The 27,297-nt window shown below is 45.0% G+C and overlaps 3 non-coding genes across 3 annotated transcripts; 1 reads left to right on the forward strand and 2 right to left on the reverse strand.

Annotated features, from left to right (window-relative positions):
* Positions 1-5,441: 5,441 nt before the first annotated feature.
* trnal-cag (transfer RNA leucine (anticodon CAG)) lies at positions 5,442-5,524 on the reverse strand. The gene has a single exon. It is a non-coding gene; the product is annotated as a tRNA-Leu (tRNA).
* A 263-nt stretch (positions 5,525-5,787) lies between these two features.
* On the forward strand, positions 5,788-5,859 carry trnae-cuc (transfer RNA glutamic acid (anticodon CUC)). Its single transcript has one exon. It is a non-coding gene; the product is annotated as a tRNA-Glu (tRNA).
* Positions 5,860-9,840: 3,981 nt separating this feature from the next.
* On the reverse strand, positions 9,841-9,914 carry trnan-guu (transfer RNA asparagine (anticodon GUU)). The gene has a single exon. It is a non-coding gene; the product is annotated as a tRNA-Asn (tRNA).
* Between the last annotated feature and the right edge of the window lie 17,383 nt (positions 9,915-27,297).

The following is a 27,297-nucleotide window of genomic DNA, read 5'->3' on the forward strand; positions in this document are numbered from 1 at the left end:
TTATTTTGGAACTTGGTCTCCATGAACATCCAAATCGAATTTCTTCTCGTGCCAAAAAGGGAGACAGTGGCCGCTCCCTTCTTCTTTCGAAGCTGCATTTTTCACTTCATTAAACAGATAAATTTGAGTGAGAGAAAACTGATTCTCAATGACGCTCATTTCAAGTTTTATTCCCTTTAAATCTGGAAGGCTTTGAACAGAGTGGCTTTTGAAAGGAGTTGGTATGGTGGGATCGACCAACTTTTTCCGCTGGTGGGAGACGAGGGAACCGAATCAATCACATACCAAGTTCTCCTAAATTATAAGTTGCAACGGGAAACCGACCAACAAAAGCCCTTTCATTGACCGTGGAGGTTCAGACAATTTTCTGATAACAAAGCGCTCAATCTATTTCTCTTGTCTGTTTCCCGATGTTTCCGGATGCTGTCTGCATCTCTGTCCTATATTTATCTCATTATGTGTCCACCTGCAGGGTGGTTTTTGAACTAAAACGTGTGTTTGTGTCTTCCGTTTGATGCATAAAATAAATGAGGTCATCAGGTGCTTCCCTCTCTGACACTGGGGAACCAGAGGCAGACTTCAGAGCAGGGTTCTGTTCATTGTGAAGACGCAAAGAAAATATGAATTGCAGAATTATACAAACCAGCTCCAAGGGAAAAAACTGTGACCTCACCGTGATTTAAACACGCAACCTTCTAACCTGGAGTCAGACAGGCTACCGTTGTCAACGAGGCCTGAGTGCTGCAATAGGTGTTTGTTTCTATCAACATTTGTCAAGCACCGCTTTATAGCTAACATATTGGGTCAGCTTTCAAATGCCCGCTCACTCCCACCGGATGTCAGGCAGCATCAGAAGTGTCCTTCACCTGTCAGCGGCAGCATGGCGCTCGCTTCCATCGCCTGCTGTCAGCGGACTGCAGCAAATCCAATTACATTCATCCTGCACCCAGAATTATCACATCACAGGAAAAGGATGTGGGAAACTGCTCAAGATACATAACAGGAGGGAAAACTTCTGAAAAACACTTAGACTTTCGGTGTTTAGACTTCGATTAGAACTGCAAAAAAGAACGTGTGAAAATATAAACTGTGGGTGTGATGTTGATATATGTAGGAAACTGCTCAAAATACATAACAGGACGGGAAACGTCTGAAAAACACGTGGACTTTCGATGTTTGGACTTTGGCTGGAACTGCAAAAAAGAACGTGTGAAAATATAAACTACGGGTGTGATGTTTATATATAAAGTGAATGTTTGTTCAAGGATTTGTCCCGTTACTGTGGTAACTATGGGTTGTTAATCCATCAACAATAACTTCCACTTGATTCTAGCCCGAGTGGTTACAAAATAGCAAGTTTAAGAGATTGACTTACAACAGAGTTGCACCACAGCTGTCTTCAACATTACATTCAACAGTATTATTATTGTAATACAACTGTCTACAGATTACATTAATGACAAGCAATCAACACAACCTGACCTGTCTGCGAATCCAGATATATCAGACCTGACCTTTGGGGACAGCCTGTGGCAATGGACTTCTGACTGTCCCCTATTGAGAGTTCTAACATTTGAGAAGGGAGCATGCCCTATCTTTATACGATTCGGCTGCATTGTTCTGTACGTAAGCACCACTGATCTTAACTCATGGTCGTAAACCATCCCACTTTGCTGACTCTCAGAAACCACCAAAGATTATTTAATGTCTTAGTGTTTATTTAGCCTTTCTCTGTCATCAGGTTTTAGATGCTGATACTAGGTTAGCACAACCTGGAGTTCAGGTGTCCAGGACACCCAAGTTGCTCTGGACATCAACATTTAATAGTTTCTCACCATTTCAAAAATGTTCTTTTTTTCTGTTCTTCCTACCAAAGTGAATAACCTCACATTTCCCCACATTATACTACATCTGCCACCGTCTTGTCCACACACTGAACCTGTCTATATCCCTTTGCAGACTCTTTGTGTCCGCCTCACAGCTTACTTTCCCATCTAGCTTTGAATCATCAGCAAACTTGGATATATCACACTCGATCCCTTCATCAAGTCATTAAAAGTCTTCCATAGGCTTATAAATAGTAAACGGGTCGTAAGCGGAGGGATAAGCCCGATGAGGGACCAAAAGGGAGATCTTCGCGTGAAGGCATATGGCATGGCTGAGGTACTAAATGAGTATTTTGCACCTGTCTTTACAGAGGAAGAAAGTGCTGCCTAAATCACTGTAAAAGGGGAGGTAGTTGGGATTCTGGATGGGGTGAAAATTGATCAAGAGGAGATACTAGAAAGGCTGGCTGTACTTAAAGTCACCTGGTCCGAATGGGATGCATCCTCGGTTGCTGAGGGAAGTAAGGGTTTAAATTGCAGAGGTCCTGGCCATAATCTTTCAATCCTCCTTTGACACAAGTTTTGGTGCCAGAGAACTGGAGAATTGCAGATGTTCCACCCTTGTTCAAAAAAGAGTGTAAGGATAAACGCAGCAACTACTGGTCAGTCAGTTTAACCACGTTGGTGGGAAGCTTTTAGAAATGATAATCTGGGACAAAATTAATAGTCATTTGGACAAGTGTGTATTGATAATAGAAAGCCACTGTGGATTTGTTAAAGGCAAATCATGATTGAGTTTTGTGATGAGTTAACAGAGAGGGCTGATGAGGACAATGTGGTTGATGTTGTGTATATGGCCTTTCAAAAGGCGTTTGATAAAGTGCCACAAAATAGGCTTGTCAAAAGGGGCGATAGTGGCTGCTTCTTTATTCTTTAAAAGCGCTTTCTTTTATTTCACTCAACAGATAACTCTGAGTGAGCGAAAACTGATCCACAGTGACGCTTATTTCAAGTTTATACCCTTTTAATCTGAAAGGATATATTGTCCTTGGAAGGAGTGCAGCACAGATTCATCAGATTGTTACCAGGGTTAAGGAGTTAAATTATGAGAAGATGTTATATAAACTCGGCTTAACGTCACACAAGTCACACTGCAAAAAGTTTTCATTTTTGATACATACATTAATATCCTGCACTTGGATATACAGGGTATAATTTCAAAGTTTGCAGATGACACGAAACTCGGGAATGTAGCAAACAATGTGGTGGATAGTATCAGATTTCAGGAGGACATCGACTGCCTGGTGAAATGGACTTTATTAATAGAGGCATGGATACAAAAGAAACAAAGTTATGCTGAACGTTTATCAAACTTTGGTTGGGCTGCAGCTGGAGTATTGTGTTCACTTCTGGGCACCGCACTTTAGGAAAAATGTCAAGGCCTTGGAGAGGGTGCAGAGGAGATTTACTAGAATGGCAACAGGGATGAGGGACTTCAGTTATGTGGCGAGAATGGAGAAGCTGGGATGATCCCCTTAGAGCAGAGATGGTTAAGGGGAGATTTGATAGAGGTATTCAAAATTATGAAAAGTTTTGAGAGAGCAAACAAGGAGAAACTGTTTCAAGTCTCTGAGATGATTCTTTTAATTACCATTAATAAACCCACAACTTTCTGTTTCGCACTGAACGAAATGCTAACAAGTTTGCCGAGTGACTGTCGAAACGAGGCTCACTTTTCTGACTTTCATCCCTTCTCATTTTACGCACTTTATTTTAGGAGTCTGCTTAAAAGTGTTCAGTGGTGATGAGACCAGGAATCTGGTGCAGCCGTTGTTGAATGTCAAAGGATTGCTGCCCAATTTACACGAGAGAAAGCTCGCGCCTGGAAGTTTGTGAGGAGCAAGTTCCAGCAAATTGTTTCTGACCCTGGATTAAACCGGGAGTTTTTCGTGTGTGACGCCATTACACCACGAAAAATGTATTTAGTCTAGCCCAGGTCAGATGGAAGTGTAAAGGGAGAAAGTGAACTGCTGACTCCCACTTCTGGGGGATATCACAAAGAGCTTCATAGAGGGGTAATCAAAAACATAGAATCATAGAAACACAGGCGGCCATTCGGCCCATCGTGCCTGTGCCAGTTCTTTGAACTAAATGGTGCAATTTTAAAGGGGCTGCAGGAATAGAGAGACCTGGGGGTATACGTACATAAATCTTTGAAGGTGGCAGGACAACTTGAATAGATTATTAAAAAAAAGTATTCGGAATCGTTGACTTTATTCATGGAAGCCTAGAGTACAAAAGCAAGGAACTTATGCTAAACCTTTATAAATCACTTGTTAGGCCCAGCTGGCCACCACACAATTCTGCCCACCACACTTTAGGAAGGATGTCAAGGCCTTGGAGAGGGTGCAGAGGTGATTTACTGGAATGGTGCCAGGGATGAGGGAATTCAGTGAGGTGGAGAGACGGGAGAATCTGGGGTTGTTCTCCTTCGAGCAAAGAAGGCTAATGGGAGATTTAACAGAGGTGTTCAAAATCATGAAAGGTTTTGAAAGAATAAAAAAGGAGAAACTATTTCCAGTGCCAGAAAGGAGGTGACCAGAGGACACAGATTTAAGGTAATTGGCAACAGGGGTGAGATGAGGAGAATTGTTTAACGCAGCGAGTTGCCATGATCTGGAATGCACTGCCTGAAAGGGTGGTGGAAACAGATTCAATAATAATATTCAAAGGGGAACAGGATAAATACTTGAAGGGGAAAATTTTGCAGGGCTATGGAGAAAGGGAAGGGGAGTGGGTCTAATTGGATAGCTCTTTCAAAGAGTTGGCACAGGCACGATGTGCCGAATGGCCTCCTTCTGTGATGTTTCCATGCTGTGATTCTATGTTATGGAGGATTTTCTGATGTCGTGGATATTCGGGGCAGAGGACCAAGTGGGGATTGAGCTCGACGGCAAGTGTATACAGTTCGTTCAAAGGACTGAAGCCGATGGTTTCATTCTTCCCGTCGTTTAGCAGCAGGAAATTACTCGGCCATGCAGGCGACTTTTGTCTTCATTCATGGGATGTGGGTGTCAATGGCAAGGTCAGCATTTATTGCACATCCCTAATTGATCTTGAGAAGGTGCTGGTGAGCCACCTTCGTGAACTGTACCTTTCATTGACCGTGTCATTGACATTTTGTGGATAGAGAGAAACTATTTCCGCTGTTTGGGGATTCTTGGACGAGGGGGCACAGTCCAAAAATTAGAGCCAGATCTTTCAGGAGTGAGATTAGAAAACACTTGTACACACAAAGGATGGAAGAAGTTTGGGACTCTCTTCCCCGAACTGCAATTGATATTTGCTTAATTTCTAATTTTAAATCTGAGATCGATAGCTTTTTGCCAACCGAAGGTATGAAGGGATATGGGCTGTTCTATAGTTCTCTCTATAGTTGTTGCCTTGTGTTTAAAGCATATTTTCGTTTAAAGCTCGGTTTAGAGTTGAGCCGCTTGGCGTCAAAACTTGCAGTGGATCGAGACCGGATTGCTTATTGCAGAAAAAGCAAATCAACTGGGCCGAAAAATCAACCGCAGCTCAAGCAACAAATAAAATAGGAGTCAAAATAACTGATGTGAGAAGTGGGATTCGAACCCACGCCTCCGAAAGAGACTGCGACCTGAACGCAGCGCCTTAGACCGCTCTGCCATCCTGACTGATAAATTATTTCTTCACTCGCCACCCTTTGCACATTGAGACCCCCCAGAGAAAGTTTCACTCACTCCAGTCCTTGGTAAGATAAATGCTGCTGGAAAGGCTCGGTGAGCGGGATGCCACCTCCCCGGGTTTTCCTGAGCCTATTGTACTTTATTCCTATTTAATCACGGGAATATCCGCAATCGGGAGCTAAAAAGAATTAAAAGCTGAATCACAGAGAAAGCGAAATCCATATTACACCTGATAAACCAACTAACAGAGCTCCCTGGTGGTCTAGTGGTTAGGATTCGGCGCTCTCACCGCCGCGGCCCGGGTTCGATTCCCGGTCAGGGAAGTAACTTTTGAACACTTGTCGCATGAACTAACTCAAAGTCTGTGGGAAGAAAAAAAACAACCATTGTTTTCATCACCATTAATTAACCGATAACGTTATTTTCCAGAATGAAAGGCTACTGAGGGAAGTTGGAAAACTTTAATAATTTCTTTTGTGCGATGAACTTTTTATCCCTTCTCATTTTACACACTGTATTTTTAAGGGCTCGGTTTATAATGTTCAGTGCTCGTGAGACCACGAATTTGTGTCAAATTTAACAGGACCGGCTATTTCACAGAGAAAAAATAAATTTGCCCCAACATAATGCGGCTGTCCGAGATTGAACCGTGGACTTTTCACGTGAAAAGCGAACCTGACAACCGCTACACTACAGAAACTTCGGTTTTGTTTATCAGCCAGAAGTTCGAATGACTGCATTGATTCTCTTTCACAACTATTCAATTGATCGAAGTTGCACAAGTCACAAAAGAATAATTTAAAAGGCTAAAGGAATGTTCGGCTTTATCTCAGGGGGCGGGAATATAAAGAAGTGGAAGTTATGTTCCAGTTATGTTCATTTCAAAGTTATTAAACTCCCAAATGTGACCTGCCTTGTTTGGACAGGGTTGACCCTGACGTCACAGCCTCAACAAACCATATTCTGAACATTTCCATTGGGAATAGGAGGAGGCCATTCAGCCCCTTGAACCTGTTCCGCCCTTCAATTAGATCATAGATGATCTGTTCCTCAACTTCATTTCCCCGCCTTTCTCCCTATCCCTCGATACCCTTACCCAACAAAATCGATCGATCTCAGTCTTGAAAGCTTCAATTGACCCCCAGCATCCACAGTCTTTTGGAGGACAGAGTTCCAGACTTCTACTGCCCTTTGTGTAAAAAAGTGCTTCCTGATTTCGAACGTGAATGGCATGGTTCTAATTTTAAGGTTATGTCCCCCTCGTTCTTGATTCCCCAGAGGAAATTGATTCTCTATCTCAATTCTATCGAATCATTTAAACATGTTAAACACCTCGCTCAGACCGCCCCTCAATCTTCTATACTCGAGGGAATATGAGCCCGGTCGATGCAGCCTGTCCTCATAAATTAACCTTTTTAGCCCCGGTAACATTCTGGTGAATCTGCTCTGCACCCGCTCCAAGGCCAATCTATCCTTCCTGAGGTGCAGTGTCCAAAACTGAACGCAGTTACTCCAGACGCAGTCTAACCAGAGCTTTATATAACTGGAACATAACTTCCACTTCTTCATATTCCAGCCCCCTGAGATAAAGGCTAACATTCCGTTCGCCTTTTAAATTATTTTTGGACCCGTCCGTTAGCTTTTACTGATTTATGCAAAAGAACCGTTAATTCTCTCTGCTTCTCCACAGTTCCGAGCTTCTTACCATTTGGAAAATACCCTGAACATCGGTCCAAAGTGGATTACCCCACATTGAACTCCATCTGCCATAGTTTTGCCCACTCACTTAATCTATCAATGTCCCTTTGCAACTTTCCAATCGCATCCACACGACTCACTGTCCCACCTAACTTAGTGTCATCAGCAAACTTGGATATACGACTCTCTATTCCTTCATCAAAGTCATTGATAAATATGGTGACAAGCTGAGACCCCAGTTACAGATCCCTGGGGGACACCACTAGTCCCATCCTGCCAATTGGAGTATGTACCCATTATCACTACTCTCTGTCTCCTATCTCCTAACCAATTCTCTACCCATGTCAATACGTTGCCTCAAGTTCCATGCGCTTTCATTTTTGCCAACAGTCTCTTGTGTGGCACCTTATCAAATGCCTGTCGGAATTCTATATTAATAATATCATAGGAACATAGGAGCATCGGAACATAGCCTTTGTATGTAGAAGTGTTTTCTAATCTCACTCCTGAAAGGTCTGCCTCTAATTTTTAGACTGTGCCCCCAAGTCCTAGAATCCTCGACCAGCGGAAATAGTTTCTCTCTGCCCATCGTGCGTGTGCCAGCTCTCTGAAAGAGCTGTCCAGGTCGTCCCACTCGCCTGCTGTTTCCCCATAGCCCTGAAAAAGTTTCCATTCAAGCGTTTATCCAATTCCCTTTTGAAAACTGTGAGTTAAGAAAAACAATATTGAAAGGGGTGATGGGGCCTCTGCAGCGTCGATGTAGAGTGTTTGATGATTGAAGTTATCAAGATGGTTGCTTTACACATGGTATGTTGTGCAATCATCCTGAAATATCTTCAATATCCAATACAAATTGAATTGCAAACCTGATGGACAAACACTGAAAAACAAGTCACGAGTGAACGCCAATCACCTGGGACCCGTTTTCAGCCTCACGGCACTTTAAATAAAGTGAAATAACTTTGCATTGAAAAGATTTGGAACTTGCATCTGTGCCTTTATCTGTTCCATTTCTTAAAGTTGCTGGCGTCTGATGATGTACACGCCTCTGCTCCCTCTATTGAACAAGAAAGGAGGTGTTTGACATTGACGGGTCCTGATGGTTATGAACCCATCCTTGACATTGAGTGGGTTCGCGTCCCTTAAACGGCGTCAGCTTTAGCCCAGCGGTGAATTTCGCAGCAAACAAGTTAGACACCGTCTCACTACGGACGCTGACTGATATGTTTGTTGTTATTTCTTTCAGACCTAAATAAATAGTAACCGTGATTTTTAATTTGCACCATGTGATTTTTAGGTCGTCGCCTTTAAATGTTTCAAAGGCGACTCCTAATTTATGATAGTCCGGCCATTTCACCAGCCGTGTTGAAAACAAAACATGTCTCTGCTTTTCGCGTCTTTTTTCGAAAGGCAAAAAATATATTTCCCGTCACCTCTGAAGGATGGACAAGTACATTTCAGAGTGCTGAAGCAAGTTTACCGAGCTAAAATCGTCTAACCTCGTTAAAGGCGCTATAGATATATGCAAGTAGTTGCTGTCTGTTTCTGTGGCTGTCTTTTTTCTGTGTGTCCATCTGCAGGTCGATTTTGAATCAATACCAGTATTCGTGTCAGTTTGTTGCATGAAATAAACGAGAGTATTAGTCGCTTCCCTCCCTGCCACTGGGTAGGCACTGAGTCAGGGTTTTGACCAAACTTCTGTTTCTTTTTGTTGAAAAAGCAATTAAAACCTTCATTCTGGGATTATCCAGTGTCATGTGAGCGGTGAAAGAAACACTGACCCCGATGTGATGTGAACACGCAGCCTTTTCATCTGGAGTCCTGGATTTTTATGACACATATGAATGTTTCTCAAACACCGATTCATTTATCCCACCTTGGTTGAACAGATAGGGTTCATCAAATCTCCGCCAGGTCCCACGGGGTGTGAGACAGGATTGGAAGCAGCCTTCACCCCCAAATGCACTGGCTTTCGTTGCCTGCTTGCAGCGAACTGCAATAACAGGGCTGTGAGATATGGACTTTGTTCACATTGAATCAGCAGTGTGAATCGTTAAATATTCACTCATTTTTAATGGGAACAATGTTTTAAAATGCTGCCGCCTGGTTTCGAACCAAGGACCTTTTACGTGTGAGGCGAACGTGATAACCACAACACTACGGAAACCTGACGGCTCAAGCGCCGTGTTAGGGACATAAACCCTCAGCCAAACTAATTTCCGTATCATTGTCCAGGAGCTCATTTCACAGGGATACATTTACTGCGCTGTATTTCGGAAGGCTGCAGAGAAGGATCGGTGGTGATGGTCAGGCAGGGAATCCCAGAGCATCGCGCTCACACAGACATTTCACTGTTTTTTTCATGTGCCTGATATCCGACGGCAGTGCAAATTATGGCGAATCAGGCATGCTCAGATGACGTTGTTCACAGAGTGTTTTCTTGCAGACAATTCACACATTAGAAAACTTGAAATGAGATTAAGAGATCGGAGTCATTTAAAGTGCTCCCATTTACTGCAGATCAGGAATTAAAACCTGGCACCGGCTTCAGTGCTATCAGAATGAGGCAATGAATCCGAAAGTGGGAAGAAAAAAAGTGCAATTTTCGTCCCTGGGTGGGCTCGAACCACCAACCTTTCGATTAACAGCCGAACGCGCTAACTAATTACGTCACAGAGACAATCCGCAAGATGCACAAAGCAGCGTTTCACCGAGCCAAAGTTACATGCTGCAGCCACAGAAATGCAATTGACCACGATCAGTGTTACTTTTCCAGAAATAAAGGATGGGACATTGTTTGTGGAAACATGGAAACGGTCTGGTCTCGCTCACAGCATCGATATCACCGCCAACCAGCTCTCCTGCAACCTGCGCGCCCACCGGTGCTTTTTCTGTCAGTTCTTTGGACTGTGGGAGAACCTTCACCACACTGACTGCAGCGGTTCAAGGAGGCGGCTCACCACCACCTTCTCAAGGGCAATTGGGGATGGGCAATAAATGTCGGCCTCGCCAGCGACGCGACGCCCACATCCCATGAAGAAATAAAGAAAAAGTGTTGTGAGCGTTCTTGCGCTGATGTCAGGTTTTGATCCCTGATCTGCAGTAACTGGGAGCGCTTTAAATGGCTCCGACCTCTTAATTTCAAATGCAACATCAGAGTACCTGTTCCAGGGGGACATGCCGACTCAGCTGCGTCTTGGCCGCCTGTCTGGTCTGTCCTTTATTCGTCTCCAATTCCGTTTCCCTAAGCGTGTCCGGGGATGGGTTATGTGGAGAGACTGGACAAGCTGGGATTGTTCACCTTCGAGCAAAAAGAGGTGAAGGGGAGATTTAATAGAGGTGTTGAAATTATGAGGGGATTTTGATAGAATGGATGGGGAGAAGCTGTTTCCATTGGCAGGAGAGTCGATAAGCAGAGGATACAACCTGCATTTATATAGCGCCTTTAACGTAGTAAAACGTCACAAGGTGCTTCACTGGAGCGTTATTAAACAAAACATGACACGAAGCCACATAAGGAGATATTGGGACAGGTGACCAAAAGCTGAGTCGAAGAGGTAGGTTTTAAGGTATGTGTTGAAGGAGAGAGAGGCGGAGAGGTTTAGGGAGGGAATTCCAGAGCTTTGGGCCTCGGCAGCTGAAGGCACAGCCGCCAATGGTGGAGTGATTAAAATCGGGGATGCGCAAGAGGCCAGAATTGGAGGAGCACAGATATTGTTTTTATTTGTTCATGGGATGTGGATGTCGTTGGCGAGGCCGGCATTTAGTGCCCATCCCTAATTGCCCTTGAGAAGGTGGTGTTGAGGCGCCTTCTTGAACCGATGCAGTCCGTGTGCTGTTATGTAGTGAGTTCCAGCGACGATGAAGGAACGGCCGATATATTTCCAAGTCTGGATGGTGTGTGACTTGGAGGCGAACGCGCAGTTGGTGGTGTACCCATGTGCCTGCTGCCCTTGTCCTTCTAGGTGGTAGAGGTCGCGTGTTTGGGAGGTGCTGTCGAAGAAGCCTTGGCGAGTTGCTGCAGCTGCAGTGCATCCTGTGGATGGTACACACTGCAGCCACAGTGCGCCAGTGGTGAAGGGAGTGAATGTTTAGGGTGGTGGATGGGGTGCCAATCAAGCGGGCTGCTTTATCTTGGATGGTGTCGACCTTCTTGAGTTTTGTTGGAGCTGCAATCATCCACTCCTGACTTGTGCCTTGTAAATGGTGGAAAGGCTTTGGGGAGTCAGGAGGTGAGTCACTCGCCGCAGAATACCGATCCTCTGACCTGCCCTTGTAGCCACATGATCTGGGAGGGTTGTAGGTTACAGATGTATAGTGGGGCGAGGGCCATGGTGGGATTTGAAAGCAAGGATGAGAATTTTAAAATCGAGGCGTTCCCGGACAGGGGATTTGACTGGAACATCACACCGTCCCCTCCCGTGCATACTTCCACAAACGTACATTGGGACAGGGCTTGGGCGGATTTTTCTGTGTCTCACCCGGGGCCGCTGAATCTCTTGCAGTACCCCCGATCACCAACTCACCCAGTTTGTACAATTAAACCGGAAAAAGTGCCTTGCAAAGGGCAAGAGATGAAGGCAAGGCTCGAACCTCTGACAAAAAAATCTCTTATCCACCAGCGAGGTTTGTGTACCTGAATCACTAACTCTTCTTTCAAAGTTTTGTCATTCATTGGACGCCGCGCGGCACGAACAGACTTGTCTCTTGCACTCACAGTGAAGCGGAGGGCCGTTTTCACTCGCACGCCAGCAATTGTGATATCATGAAAAAGGTGGCGGAGAAATTCTCCATTTCAGCGAAAATGGAGCGCTGGGGTCCGCTCATGAGTGCAGCATAAAAGTTGAAACTAGCACCCACGATCCTGAGGTGAATGCCTCTACCGACTGAGCTAGCCAAGCCTGAGGAAACTGCTACTTCCTTGTCTGTCGGGCCCATCAATGTGTCAGAATCAAGCACCCGGGCGTTAAAGCAACAACCAACTGAACTAAGACGGTTCACTCACTTGTCCCAACACCTGCTGTGCCTAAACTTGCTCACCGCTACCAGCAGTTTATTTTGAAAAGACGCTTCCCTCCCTGGCACCGCAGAACTAGTGACCAAAGTTCCGTTTATTGTTAAAAAGCATTAATTCCGAAATTATCCAGGCTCCTATGAATGGTAAGATAAATAGTAACTTCGACGTGATTTGGACACGCAGCTTTCTGATTTGGCGTCAGATGCGCTACCGTTGCGCCACGAGGTTAACTGATGGCATAGGTTATATATTTATATATACTTATTACTTACTTAAATATATATGATTGATGCAGTGTTCCCTTGTGGTTGGGAATAGTTCATTGCACAAAAATAATTCAAGTCTGTGAGACACTTATTGTTCTTTTCAATCACCATTCATACGTTCTGTTACACACTGAAGGAAATGCTAACTTGTTTGCGAACTGACAATTGAAACGTTAATAAATCTTTGCGCTTTGCATTTCATGAACTTTTATCCCTTCCCATTTTCCATTATGTATTTTAGGAGTCTGCTTAAAAATGTTTCGTGCTTATTATACCAGGAATCCGGTGCAGCCGCTGTTAAATTTAAAAAGGTTTGTATCCCCTTTCACACTTGAAGAAACTCGACCCTGGAGGTTTATGGGGAGCAAATCCCAACAAAATGCTTCCCTCCGAGATCAAATCGGGCACTTTCTGCATGTTACTGGTGAACACGATAACCGCTACACTATGAAAACGACAAACTTTTCGGTCTCAGGTCTGAAGAAACTGACCTGCTGACTCTCTTTACACTGACACTTTTCACGAACATTTCATCGATCGAAACTATACAAGTCACAGGGAAAAAAATGTCAAAGTCATTAAACTCCCGAATTAGCCCCAAAATCTATCAATCTCAGTTTTGAAATTTTCAATTGACCCCCAGCCTCAACAGCTTTTTAGGGGAGAGAGTTCCAGATTTCCACTCCCCTTTTTGTGAAGAAGTGCTTCCTGACATCACCCCTGGACGGCCAAGCTCTAATTTTAACGTTACACACCCTTGTTCTGGAGTCTCCCCACCAGTGGAAATAGTCTCTATCTGCCCTGTCAAATCCTTTAATCATCTTAAACACCTCAATTAGATCACCTCTTAATATTCTATACTCAAGGGAATGCAAGTCTAGTCTTTGCAACCTGTCCTCATAATTGCTTATCAAGGATAGCCACCAAAAAGTGTTTTACGATAGCTGGCTCTTGAGTGCATTGTTTTGTATCCGTGGGCTGGTTCATCCAGGGGTTGATTCTCGCTTTGTGGTTATTAATCCAAATATATAAGAGGTCCTGGTTCAAATCCCGGAGAAGCCCTTATTTTACTTTTGATCTTGAACTTCCAAAGACTGAAAAGTCTCCAAATCACCCCACATGAGTGAAACAATTCCTCTGTTTCATACTATTACCTAACACAACTGCCCAACTTGGTTCTGATGAAAGGTCATTGACCTGAAACATTAACTCTGTTTCTCTCTCCACAGATGCTGTCTGACCTGCTGAGGGTTTCCAGCATTTTCGATGTTATCAGAGTATCACTTCCCTCATCACCTAACTACACTCCTCCACTAGATGTCGCCTTGTGGTGCAAACAGGCTCCTTCCACACAGCCAGGTGTTCTGCTTTAGGCATTAATTATAACTTAACTTTTGAACTTGTTGGTTAAAACATATGGCCTTGCCCATTGACCAGAAAGCAGAATGGTGTTTATCTCTCACCAGTACAGCCCTTTCCCGCTCCGTCAGCTTGGAATGATACGTAGCAATCAGACAGATCTCACACCTCTCCTGCTTCCCTGTGAAGCTGGTAAGACGAATAGCACACAATGCTGCCTGACACACATACACACCAGCTCTGAATGATTTAAAGGCCTTGTTATGATGGTCAGAGAATTGTTTATATCGAAAGAATAATTAAACTTACGAGTATAATGATATCAGCTAAAATCAAAGAATTTCTGGACTTCAGAATCTACTAGTCTCTATATTAATCATATGCATGCATATCAAATGAAGCAAATCTGTCTTATGATTGTAGTTTCATTCTCCCAACAGAGATTTATACTTCCTTACTTAAGAGTCAAAAGCAAAAGGTTAATATTACTTCAATATAAAGACTACCTCTTTCCTCACAATACAAATACCCCAACTAATATAACACCTCAAATTGATAGAGCTTCTCAAATTAAACAGTACCTCAAACTAATACAGTACCTCAAACGGATAGAGAATCTGAAACTAATATAATACCTCAAGCTAATACATCGTCTCAAACTAATAAAGTACCTCAAACTAATACACTACCTCCAACAAATACAACACCTTAAACTAATACAGTACCTCAAACCGATACAGAACCTGAAACTAATATAATACCTCAAACTCATACAGCATCTCAATCTAATACAGCATCTCAAACTAATAAAGTACCTCAAACTAATACAGTACCTCAAACGAATACAACACCTTAATCTAATACAGCACCTCAAACTGATACAGATTCTGAAACTAATATAATACCACAAACTACTACAACACCTCAAACTAATACAGCACCTCAAACTAATAGAGCACCTCAAGCTAATACAACACCTCAAACTAAAGAACTCCTCAAACTGATACAGCACCTCAGGCTAATACAGTACCTCAAACTAATATATTACCTCAAATTAGTACAGCATCTCAAACTAATACAGCACCTCAAACTAACGCAGCACCTCAAACTAATACTGTACCTCGAATTAATACAGTGCCTCAAACAAATACAGTACTTCAAACTAATACAGCACCTCAAACTAATACAGCACCTTAAACTAATACTGTACTTCGAATTAATACAGGAACTCAAACAAATACCGCACCTCAAACTAATAGTGTTCCTCAAACAATACAGCACTTCAAACTAATAGTGTTCCGCAAACTAATACAGTACCCCAAACTAATACTGGACCTAAATAAATACAGCACTTCAAACTATCAGTGGTCCTCAAACAAATACCGCACCTCAAACTAATAGTGTTCCTCAAACAATACAGCACTTCAAACTAATAGTGTTCCTCAAACAAATACCGCACCTCAAACTAATAGTGTTCCTCAAACAAATACAGTACCCCAAACTAATACTGGACCTAAATAAATACAGCACTTCAAACTATTAGTGGTCCTCAAACAAATACAGCACGTCAAACTAATACTGGACCTAAACAAATACAGCACCTCAAACTAATAGTGTTCCTCAAACAAATACAGCACCTCAAAGTAATAGTGTTCCTTAAACAATTACAGCACCTCAAACGAATAGTGTTCCTCAAACAATTACAGCACCTCAAACCAAGAGTGTTCCTCAAACAAATAAAGCACCTCAAACCAAGAGTGTTCCTCAAAAGAATCCAGCACCTCAAACTAACACAGCACTACACACAAAGGGTGGTAGAAGTTTGGAACTCTCTTCTGCAAACGGAAAATTGATACTAGCTCAATTGCTAAATTTAAATCTGAGATAGATAGCTTTTTGGCCACCAAAGGTATGAAGGGATATGGGCTAACGGCAGGTATATGGAGTTAGATCACAGATCAGCCATGACCTTATCAAATGGTGGAGCAGGCACGAGGGGTTGATTGGCCTACTCCTCTTCCTATGTTCCGATGTCCCCCAAAACTAATCATTAACTCAAATGTCAAAGTCCGAACAGGTCAAGCAGGTTGACTTTGATAGGCGGCGGATCTGTTTAGAGGATATTAAGGTGAAGGAGAAAGTCCCGTTCAGGAACTGCAGTTGTATTCAATTAATTTCGAGTCTTTTCTCAACATTAGAACAGAGAAACACGTGATATGTAGTATCACTGCAGGGCCTTCCATGGTCGGCCTAATTCAGTACAACATCCCCAGTACATTCAGTCTGAAGCTCATCACTGGATGCCTTTCAAGTAACCTTTGCTGATTTGTTGCCGTTCAGTTTGGGTGTCAATAGAGTTGTTTCTTTACCAGCATAGCTTTATTGGGGCGAGGGATATTTGAGTTTGTACCGGGCAATTTGTAGCGGCCCATTGTTAATTGATCTTCAATTGACTCAATACATTTCAATTAAACTATCACAAAAAGACGGACTATTCCTGCACCCACTCCCCGCCCCCAATGTTCCAACTTACTCCACTTCTCCATCGCTCCTTCTGCCAATCTCTAACTCTGTCTCTAATTATAAATCTGTCTATCGTGCTATCTTTCTACTAATTTTATGTTTCTTTATCTCTTTCAACAACATCCATTGTTATTTTCACCTTATTAAAAATCAATATAAATCTACTTCGACTGATTTGTATGTATTGTTGTCTCTCCACTGCTTTAAATGTATCTATCTATCTATCTATCTATCTCGCCATCTATCTATCCATCTATCTCTCTATCCATATTTCTCTCTATCCATCTATCTACCTATATATCTCTCTATCGATCTATCTCTCCATCCATCTATTTAACTATCTATCTACCTGTCTCTCTATCTATTTATCTCTCTATCCATCTATCACACACACCGCTCTTCACACTCCCACTGGGGATGGAAGGGCCGCTGTCACTTCACACTGAGGAGCCGCTCTTCACACTCCCACTGGGGAAGGAAGGGCCCCTGACGGTCCACATGTTCAACACACATGTGCCCGTCATGGATGTGCTGACATTCCTCAGGAGAAACGTGGATGGCGCGGACTGGAGCATCAACATCGAGGTAATGTTCGTGATCTGGACGAACGAGAGGAGCATCACGGCGACGCTGAGTGTGAATGGCCCGCGAAACATCACTCACCTCCCCTCAAGCTTCGTGATTGGGACGAGTCGTGGGTTTGCGGTGTACCAGGGGCAGCCCAGAGTGTGTCGCTCCTGTGGCAAACCCGGGCACGAGGCGGCCTCCTGCAAGGTGGTGATCTGTAGAAACTGCAGCAAGATGGACAACAGGCACTGGACTGACAGGAGGGCAGGCCACGCAGGTGAGGAAAGACGCAGTCGTGGCTGCACCAATGGAGGTCAGACCCCTTCCCCCACTTCGGCGACTCCTGTGAAAAAGCCAAAGACCAAGAGGAGGAAAAGGAAAAGGCAGGGAGCGTCAAGAAAACCAACCAAGCCCCGACAGTCGACCCCGAGACTCTCCCTGAGCCGACGGAAGGTGAACCAGGGGCGGAAGAAGGATGGACCACACAGAAAAAGAAAAAGAGGAAGTCCTGTCGGATCAGGGGAACTGACATCAAAGGTTGGACCGGCAGCAAAAGGCGCTTCGAGCCCTCAATGGACAACAGCTGCTGCTCCTCGACTGATGAACAGGAAAAAAGGGGGAAGACCCCGCCTTCATCAAAGGAAGTGGCAAAACGCAACAGTGAGAAGAGACACAGACAGCACGCTCCCGGTTCCAGGGATTCGGGAGCAGGTATATCCCGCTCTGGGGCACCGGGAGAAGCGACACATACAGCACGCTCCAGCTCCAGGGACTCGGGAGCAGGTATATCCCGTTCTGGAGCACCGGGAGAAGTGTCACAGACAGCACGCTCCAGCCCCAGGGGCTCGGGAGCAGGAACATCCCGCTCTGGGGCACCGGGAGAAGTGAGACAGACAGCACGCTCCCACTCCAGGGATTCGGGAGCTGTAACATCCCGCTCTGGAGCACCAGGAGAAGTGTCACCGACAGCACGCTCCCACTCCAGGGACTTGGGAGCAGGAACATCCCACTGTGGGGCACCGGGAGAAGTGACACAGACAGCACGCTCCAGCTCCAGGGACTCGGGAGCAGGAGCATCCCGCTCTGGACCACCGGGAGAAGTGAGACAGAGAGCACGCTCCAGCTCCCGGGACTCGGGAGCAGTAACACCCCGCTCTGGGACACCGGGAGCAGGGACGCATCCAACGCACCCCAAATCCGGAACACTAGGAGCAGCACGACAGTCACGGAGAACGCACAAACAGCAAAGGCCGAGGAGCTGGACTTGGCCGCAGAAGTGACGGACATACCACCACAAGAAATCCCGCCGTTGACCGCCGAACGCAGACCCTCTCCCAAAGGAGGACAGGCCTATGTCGTCAGCCCAAGGACTGTCCAGAAGTTCCTGCACATGACACCAATGCAAAATCTGGCCCGAGGGTTGAAAATGGACGGTAACGTTGAACCTGGACTGATGCAATTGGAAGACGTGAATGGTTGTCCTTTGTATTTTTAAAATGGCTTTCAAAATTGCATCCTTAAACGTGTGTAGTATTAAAGCTGCTACACGGTGTGCTGAAACTCTGAACGACCTGTCGAGGGTCAAGAGGGACATGCTGTTCTTGCAGGAGTTTGTGATCCCGCATCTTAGCAACTACCGACAGTGGTCACGCATTTGGACCCACGGGCAGTCGAACTGGTCGGGAATCAACGATAGTCAATCCTCGGGCCTGGGGATTCTGCTGCGAGGACGTCAATTCACCATCACCGAGGTTAAGGAGGTGGTGGAGGGCCGCCTGCGCATAGCAGACATTCTGTACAAGAACATCCCGCTCTGACTGTGGCCAACATAAAAGGGAATCCCAAAGTCTTCTACAGGCATGTAAACAGTAAACGTGTAATAAGAGGAGGGGTGGGCCTGATTAGGGACCATAAAGGAGATCTACTCTTGGAGGCAGAGGGGATGGCCGAGGTACTAAATGAATACATTACTCTGTCTTTACCAAGGAAGAAAATGCTGCCAGAATCTCAATAAAGGAAGATATAGTTGAGGTACTGGATGGGCTAAAAATTGGTAAAGAAGAGGTAATTGAAAGGCTAGCTGTGCTTAAAGTAGATAAGTAACCCGGTCCAGATCGGATGCATCCCAGGTTGCTGAGGGAAGTAAGAAACGATAATCCGGGACAGAATTAACAGTCACTTGGACGAGGGTGAATTGATTAGGGAAAGTCAGCACGGATTTGTTAAAGGCAAATCGTGTTTAACTAACCTGATAGAGTTTTTTGATGAGGTCACAGAGAGGGTACATGAGGACAGTACAGCTGATGTGGTGTCTCTGGACTTTCAAAAGGCGTTTGATAAAGTACCGCATGGTAGGCTTGTCATCAATATGGCAGCCCATGGAATAAAGAGGGCAGTAGCGATATGGATACAGAATTGGCTAAGGGACACGAAGCAGAAAGTAGTGGTGAATGGTTGTTTTTCGGACTGGAGGGGGTGTACAGTGGTGTTCCACAGGGGTTGGGGCTGGGACCACTGCTTTTCTTGATAGTTATTAATGACTTGGACTTGGGTGTACAGGGCATAATTTCAAAATTTGCAGATGGCACGAAACTTGGAAGGGTAGTGAACAGTGAGGAGGATTGTGATAGACTTCAAGAGGATATGGACATGCTGGTGAAATGGGCGGACACGTAGAAGATGAAATTTAACGCAGAAAATTGCAAAGTGGTACATTTCAGTTGGAAAAACGAGGAGAGGCAATATAAACTAGAGGACACAATTCTAAAAGGCGTACAGGAACAGAGAGATCTGGGGATATGTGGACATACATCGTTGAAGGTGGCAGAACAGTTTGAGAAAGCGGTTAAAAAGCATACCGGATCCTGGGCTTTATCAACAGAGGCATAGAGTACAAAAGTAAGGAAGTCATGATGAACCTTTATTAAACACTGGTTCGGCCACAACTGGAGCATTGTATCAATTTCTGAGCACCGCACTTCAGGAAAGCAGTGAAGGCCTTAGAGAGGGTGCAGAAGAGATTTACTAGAATGATTCCAGGGATGACGGACTTTAGTTACGTCGATAGACTGGAGAAGCTGGTGTTTTTCTCCTTGGAACAGACAGGTTTCAAGGAGATTTGATGGAGGTATTCAAAATAATGAAGTGTCCAGACAGAGTAGATAGCGAGAAACTGTTCCCATTGGCAGAAGGCTCAAGAACCAAAGGGTGTAGATTTAAGGTAACTGGCAAAAGAAAAGGAAAAACTTTTCGACACCGCCAGTGGTTATGATCTGGAATGCACTGCCCGAGGGAATGGTGGAGGCAGATTCAATCATGGCCTTCAAAAGGGAACTGGATCAGCACTTGAAAGTAAAAAAAAAACAGCGCTACGGGGATAGGGCAGGGGACTGGGACTAGTGGATTGCTGTTGCATTGAGCGGCACTGATTCGATGGGCTGAATGACCTCCTTTCGTGCTGTAAACTTTCTATGATTCTATGATTCTAATGTGTACGATCCTCAACACCGAGATTCTGGAGGTCTTCCAGCATCTCCCGATGCTGCTGGCGACGTCCAGGCCGATCGTTCTCGCCGGAGGCTTCAACTGCATCATCAATGCGGCTGGACGATCCAGCGGGGGCGGCGGAATACTGGACACCACTTCCAAACTCCTGATGGAAGCAGTGAAAGAAGCAAAGCTTCATGTCGTCTTCAGCAACTCGGCAGACCGAGCGCCGCAGAGGTACACCTGGTCCAGGCCAGACGGGACTGTCCGTTCCAGGATAGACTTCCTATTTGTGTCCCCAACACTCAAGATCAGATCCACCCACGTCCAGCCGGTGTTTCTTCCTGACCACTGCCTCCTACTGGCCGACTGTCAATCGCTGGAGGACAAGAGGGCGGGTAGCGTGATCTGGAAGCTGAACGTGGGACTGTTGACCCCGGAGAACATCAAGGAACTAAAGAGGGATTACGCAGGTTGGAGGACCGTACAACCCCCCCTTCGCCTCCACGGTGCACTGGTGGGAAGCGATCAAGTCCAACATCAAGCGGTTCTTCATCCTCAAAGGCGTTCAGAAGACGAGAGAGAGGCAGAGGGAATTGGCACAGCTCCAGAAAAGCATTCAGGATATGCCGCAGCTGCAGTCGATGGGGGTCGATATCTGGGAGGAACTCCAGGAAGTGAAGGGTCAGTAAGCCTCGCTCTTCTTCTCCGAGGCCTCAAGGAAATCTTCCAGCCCAGAGTCCGCTCCGTGGAGCAGGGTGTGAAATGCTCGGGCTACTTCTTCCAGAAGCTGCACAGAAAGACCTCTGAGATCAGCAGCCTGAAGGAGGAAGACGGCACAGTGACGTCTTCACAGGCCGACATACTGAGGATCAGCAAATCCTTTTATGCCGGGCTGTACAACACGAAGTCCAGAGACAGCACGGCCTCCCAGTCCTTCCTGTCCTCTATCATGGAGGTCTTAGAGGACAGCGAACGGGGGAGCATGAATCGGCCACTGACCTTGGACGAGCTGACAAAGGCCGTCCAGTCCTTCGAGAAGAGTAGAACTCCGGGGAGTGATGATTTACCAGTTGAGTTGTACTTGGCTCTGTGGGACTGGATAGGCCCAGACATACTGGATGTGTACGGAGGTTTGTTTCTGGCAGGCAGCATGTCAGAGTCCATGAGGAAAGGCATAATCACCCTCATCTACAAGGAGAAGGGGGAGAGGGAAGAAATCAGAAATTGGGCACTCATTTCCATGTAAGTGTTGACAACAAGATTCTGTCTAAGGTCATCGCCAATTGGCTCAAGTGTGCTCTGGAGCGAGTTATCCACCCGGATCAGGCCTGTATTGTACCCGGCAGGAAGATCTCCAATAGACTTGCGCCACTCAGGGATACGATCGCCTATGTGCAGGTCAGCGGGGTGAACACTTGCCTCATCAGCCTGGACCAGGAGGAGGCCTTTTACAGTATATCCCACACGTTCATGATGGACGTGCTCTTCAAAATGTGATTTGGGGAAGGAATCCGCGATTGGATCTTACTGCTCTACATAGACATCTGTAGAACAGTCCTAATCAACGGGCAGGAGTCGGAAAGCTCACGGATCAGATCTGGAGTCAGGCAGGTCTGTCCTCTCTCCGCGGCCTTGGTCGTATGTTGCATCGAGCAGATTGCTGCGTTCATCAGGTAGGATGCAGATATCAGGGGGTGACTATCCTAGGCAGCGGATGCTCTCAGGTTTAGGCCTCCCAATACATGGACGACGTCACCGACTTTTGCTCCGATCAGCAGTAGGTTCACTGTCCTCAGCACCACCGTGAGCTTCCCTCGAGGCTGCGGCGGGGAGGAGGTCGTCGTCCATCTCCTGGTGGGATGCCCTTTGGTGCAGAAGGTCTGGAGACAGATGCGTTTGTATCTGTCACGGTTCATCCCCAACACCTCAGTAACACAAGATGCTGTGCTCTACGGGCAGTTCCCCGGGACGCACACCAAGACAGATATCAACTCCTGCTGGAAGACCATCAACTCGGTGAAGGAGGCCCCTTGGTCCGCCTGAAACCTGCTGGTCTTCCAGCTGATGGAGCTGTGCATGACCGAATGTTGTCCACTGACATACTGCAAGGTCCAGGAGTATGTGCTGAGGGATGTAATGAAGCGAGGTGCAGCCTATGCAAAGGGACTATGGGGAAAGACCACCGTGTCAGGCCATTTCACCATGTATTGTACAGAAAGTGCTCGAAGAATAAAATTTTGGGGCACAGATACACAAATCACTAAAAGTAGCGACACAAGTTATAAAAGGCAAATCAAGCATTGGGGTTCAAATCTGGAGGCGTAGAATTGATAAGCAAAGCAGTTATGTTAAACTTGTGTGAAGCCTAGTTTAGGCCACACTTGTAGTACTGTGCACAGTTCTGGTCTCCATATTAGAGAAAGATATTAAAGCATTGGAGAGAGGGCAAAAAAGATTCACAAGGATGATACTAGAAGTGAGAAGACATACTTATCAGGAAAGGCTGAACAGGCTGGATCTCTTCTCTGCAGAAAGGAGAAAGCTGAGGGGTGACCTGATAGAGGCCTTTAAGATAATGATCGAGTTTGGTAGGGTAGATGGAGAGAAAATGTTTCCACTTTTGAGCGAGTCCAAAATTAGAGGTCATAAATATAAGATAGTCACTTATAAATCCAATAGGGAATTCAGGAGAAACTTCTTTACTAAAGAGTGGTAAGAATATGGAACACGCTACCACAAGCAGTAGTTGCGGCAAATAACGTAGATGTATTTAAGGGGGAGCTAGATAAGCACAAGATGGAGAAAGGAATAGGGTATCCTGATAGGGTTAGATGAAGTGGGGAGGGAGGGGGCTCGTGTGGAGCATGAAAGCTGGCATAAACCAATTTCGATGTAAGTCAATGTACTATTTTGAGGGTGGTGGAAGAGCAGACGGACCTGGTGGCGCATATTCACAATTCTTTGAAGGTAGCAGGGCAAGTTGATAAGGCGGTTAAGCAAGTGTAAGGGATATATGGGTTTCTAAACAGGGGCATTGAATACACAAATAGGGAAGTGAAGTTGAACGTTTACAAAAGACCGGTTAGACTTCAGCCAGACTATTGTGTGCAACACTGGGCATCACACTTTAAGAAGGATGTCAAGGCCTTGGAGAGGGTTCAGTGGAGACTTACCAGGGTGATACCAGGGATGAAGGACTTCAGTTATGTGGAGGGAATGGAGAAGCTGGGATTGTTCGCCTTAGATCAGAGAAGGTTAAGGTTAAGATTAACCTCATAGAGGCGTTCACAGTAATGACGGGTTTTTATAGAGCAAATAGGGGAAATTGTTTACTCTGGCAACTAGATTGTTAACCAGCGGTCATAAGTTTAAAATAATTGGCAAAGCAACTAGAGGGGAAATGAGGAGAATATTTTTCACACAGAGGGTTGTTAAGCATTGCCTGAAAGGATGGTGTCCCTTTTAGAGGCTGCCTTCGTGTCAGAGACTCCAAATTCATATCTTAACTGGGAAACTGCAGGAACAGAGTGAAACGGGTCTGCTTGTGTCCCTCGATTCAATGTATAATATGGAGAAATCTGTAAAATGTATAAATGAATCACCAGGAGTGAACATGGTCAATACAATTATATGAAAACTGTAAATGAAGCCGCTCATTGTTGGACCAGTCCTTTCTGAGCGCAGCTTTTCACTTTATTCCTGAGAGAGGTCTCATTAAGACAAGGTTCTGAACTTTGAGAAGTTTGTGATATATCCACGTCATCATTAACATCGGAGTCAAAGCTGCTGATGTAATGTGTTTGTTCAGATGACTGTAACTAATAGCAATGATCAGGGGTATAACCGTGTCAGTGGAGATTTACCCCCTGTATAAATCAGGGATCGCTGTAATGAATCCACACAGACTGCCTGCCGGAGCTGCGGTTTCCAGGCCAACAGAAGTCATTGCTTCTCACAGAAATGGGATATTCAGTAATGTATCAGATAGAATGTATTTATTATCCTGTTCTTGCAACCGTTGGGGTTCCAGGTAAGCCATTATCTCAGCTGTTCATGGTGTAAATTCATATTAACTCCGCTGCTGTACTTGGCACTATTTTTCTCCCATCGTGTATTACGCAGTGGACTGTTCTGTTCTATCAGTTGATCGACTGTCCTAAGTCTCTTGTCTTCATGTCTTGCAGCAGTTGCATTGTATGCGTTATGATCTTGTATATCTAAACTTGTCGTTGTTACTGAAATATTCTCTGTACGGAATGTTTTGGAATCAGGTGTCTGGGCTAATAGCTGGTATCAGACCACCGGGAGCTGTTAACATTTCATGTTGTGGAACTAACCTCTCCTGGAATATTTTTTCATAAATGTGTTTTCAGTGATTGGTCATGAGACAGCTCACGGTCTCGGTGTTACAAGAGGCAGCGCAATGTCCTCTCTCCCAGATAACATGCTTCAGTTTAACAGGGATTTCAATGTATTTTTTGGATGTCACTGTTATGAAAGATTATTTCATTGTGTGTGTATCTGACGCCGCTTCAGATGTCTGGTTACTGAACTGAGTTTGATGCTGATTCATTCAATCTGATTCTCTGATTAACGGTGGATGAATTGACTGTGAAATGCAATATTTTGAGGTTATGTTGTATCAGTTTGCACTTTATCTGTTGGAATCACGAGCCCTTCTATTTATCTGTGGATTACAAGTCGCAGCGGTGATGTTGGTGTTTTGTTAATTGAACAATGCCGCCATCTAACGGTGTACTTTATAATTAGAGGAGAAGGAATTTCAATTATTGTGAGGTGTGTCTGGAAGAGGGATTCGATTCTGTTTATTCCATGCATGATAGATGAAGTGAACAGTGTAGGTGAACAGGTGGAGACTTGGATGATCTGTGAACATATTAAACTGTTCACAGATGCTTCACCATTTAACAAACTGACATTAAGAATAGGATCGTTGGAACACGGGGTTGGTGAAGAGAAAGCAGGCGCAGGATGTTAGGATTTACTCGGATGTGAAAAGGGGCATTGAGAAAGAGAGTAGACACAGTGCGGAGACACAGAGAGGAGCGATAGAGAAAGTAACTGAGAAGGAAAACGAGAGGTAGGGAGAGAAGAAAGGAGAGAAAGAGAGAGACAGAGAGAAAGATACACATACAGTGACCGAGAGAGGGGGAGAGAGAGAAAGCAGCGGTGTGAATAATTCATCGGAATGAACTGTTGAAACTTCCAGTACAATTATCAAGAGGAAATGTGACTTGAAGGCGTTATTAGGATGTTGTCAGATTGTGAGAGTTTTATTGTACTCTCGCCGGGTGTGTTTATCGCTATCAGATCCTTAGTCTTTTGATGTGAATGTTCCATTTACTTGTTTACTGATTGAATACAGAAACATAATTGAAATATAATTAAAGAACAAAATCAGTGATTTCTTTATCGCATTGAGTTATTGGGATATTGTATTCTAAAGGCTGTGTATCAGCTTCATTGAATAAAGGACGAGGCTAATTCAATTATTGTATTTTAATGTAATTATAAATGATTATGCAAATTAAATTTATTGACCACATTATGTAACCAACGAGCAGTTCATTGACATCAATAACCACAGATATTTATTGAATGGATTGTGTTACTGGGACCTATAGATTAGATTTCCTCTAACACTCTGCTGCAGCCTCTCCCTGTGAATCCCAGCCTCTCCTCCCACTGCATTGAATCCTCTGTCTCCTCATCCGTTGCCTCAGTATATTCGTTTCCCCAAACTATCTTCTACTGAATCCACTCCAGCTCCTACATGTCCTTTTCCTTGTCTTCGTCCCAATCTCACTCAGTAGTTCGGCCTGCAGCTGCCTCTTCCAATCCAATCCGAAGCTCAAACTCACCGCCAAGGATTTTGGTCTTTCCCGTTTTGTGCCGGTCCGTGTCGGCTCTCTTCACCCAGAGCAACAAACCAGCAGCACCTCCCCCTGTCCTCTCACCTTCCCGGCTCTTCGCTCAATTTCTCGTCCATCTGGAGCCCAAATCCGGATTTAACCTGTTGGATTCCCGTTCTTTAAAGTGACTTCTCCCTTCCCCACCGGCACTGCGCCCTCACTCGGCCCTTCCAGTGGATCTGCTGCTCACTTTATTCACTTTCTGTATTAATTTCCCAATTCATTAATGACAATTGTGTTTAAAAACATTTCTCTGCCCAACGCGCTGCCCAGGTCAGTGAATCACTTTCCACCGTTTGATGCAGCAACAAAGCTGGAAATTTTACCCCAGATCCTCTCAAACTGCTGCTTTCACTCCAGTTCTGATCAGTAATTTCTCTGCTTCCGTTTCTCTCTCTTACAGTTAACTTGGTGGCGATTGTGATCCTGTCCCGAGGAAAGTGCGGTCTCTCCAAATGTATCACTCGCTACCTGGTGGGAATGGCAGCGGGCGATCTCTTGGTCGTTATCACCGATGTTATATTAAGGGGGATTGGTGAGATTTATTTCCCAGTTTCATTCTTGACCATTACCCCCGTGTGCGGTCTCATTGTCACCCTGATTTTATCAGCCACAACGGCCTCAGTCTGGTTCACAGTGATTTTCACCTTTGATCGATTTGTGGCCATTTGTTGTTCGAAGCTGAAAACAAAATATTGTACTGAGAAAACGGCGGCTGCTGTTATCGGGGTGGTGAGTGCGCTGAGCTGTTTACTAAACATTCCCTGGAACTTTGTATATGACCCGGAATATATAATGGACAATGTACCCCGGGGTTGTGTCTGGAAACCGACTTTTTTCACTTCACCCGCATGGGCAGCGTTTGACTTGTTTAATGTCGTGTTAACTCCTTGTCTTCCATTCATTCTG

This window comes from Heptranchias perlo, unplaced genomic scaffold, assembly GCF_035084215.1.
Source record: "Heptranchias perlo isolate sHepPer1 unplaced genomic scaffold, sHepPer1.hap1 HAP1_SCAFFOLD_55, whole genome shotgun sequence".
Taxonomy (NCBI): domain Eukaryota; kingdom Metazoa; phylum Chordata; class Chondrichthyes; order Hexanchiformes; family Hexanchidae; genus Heptranchias; species Heptranchias perlo.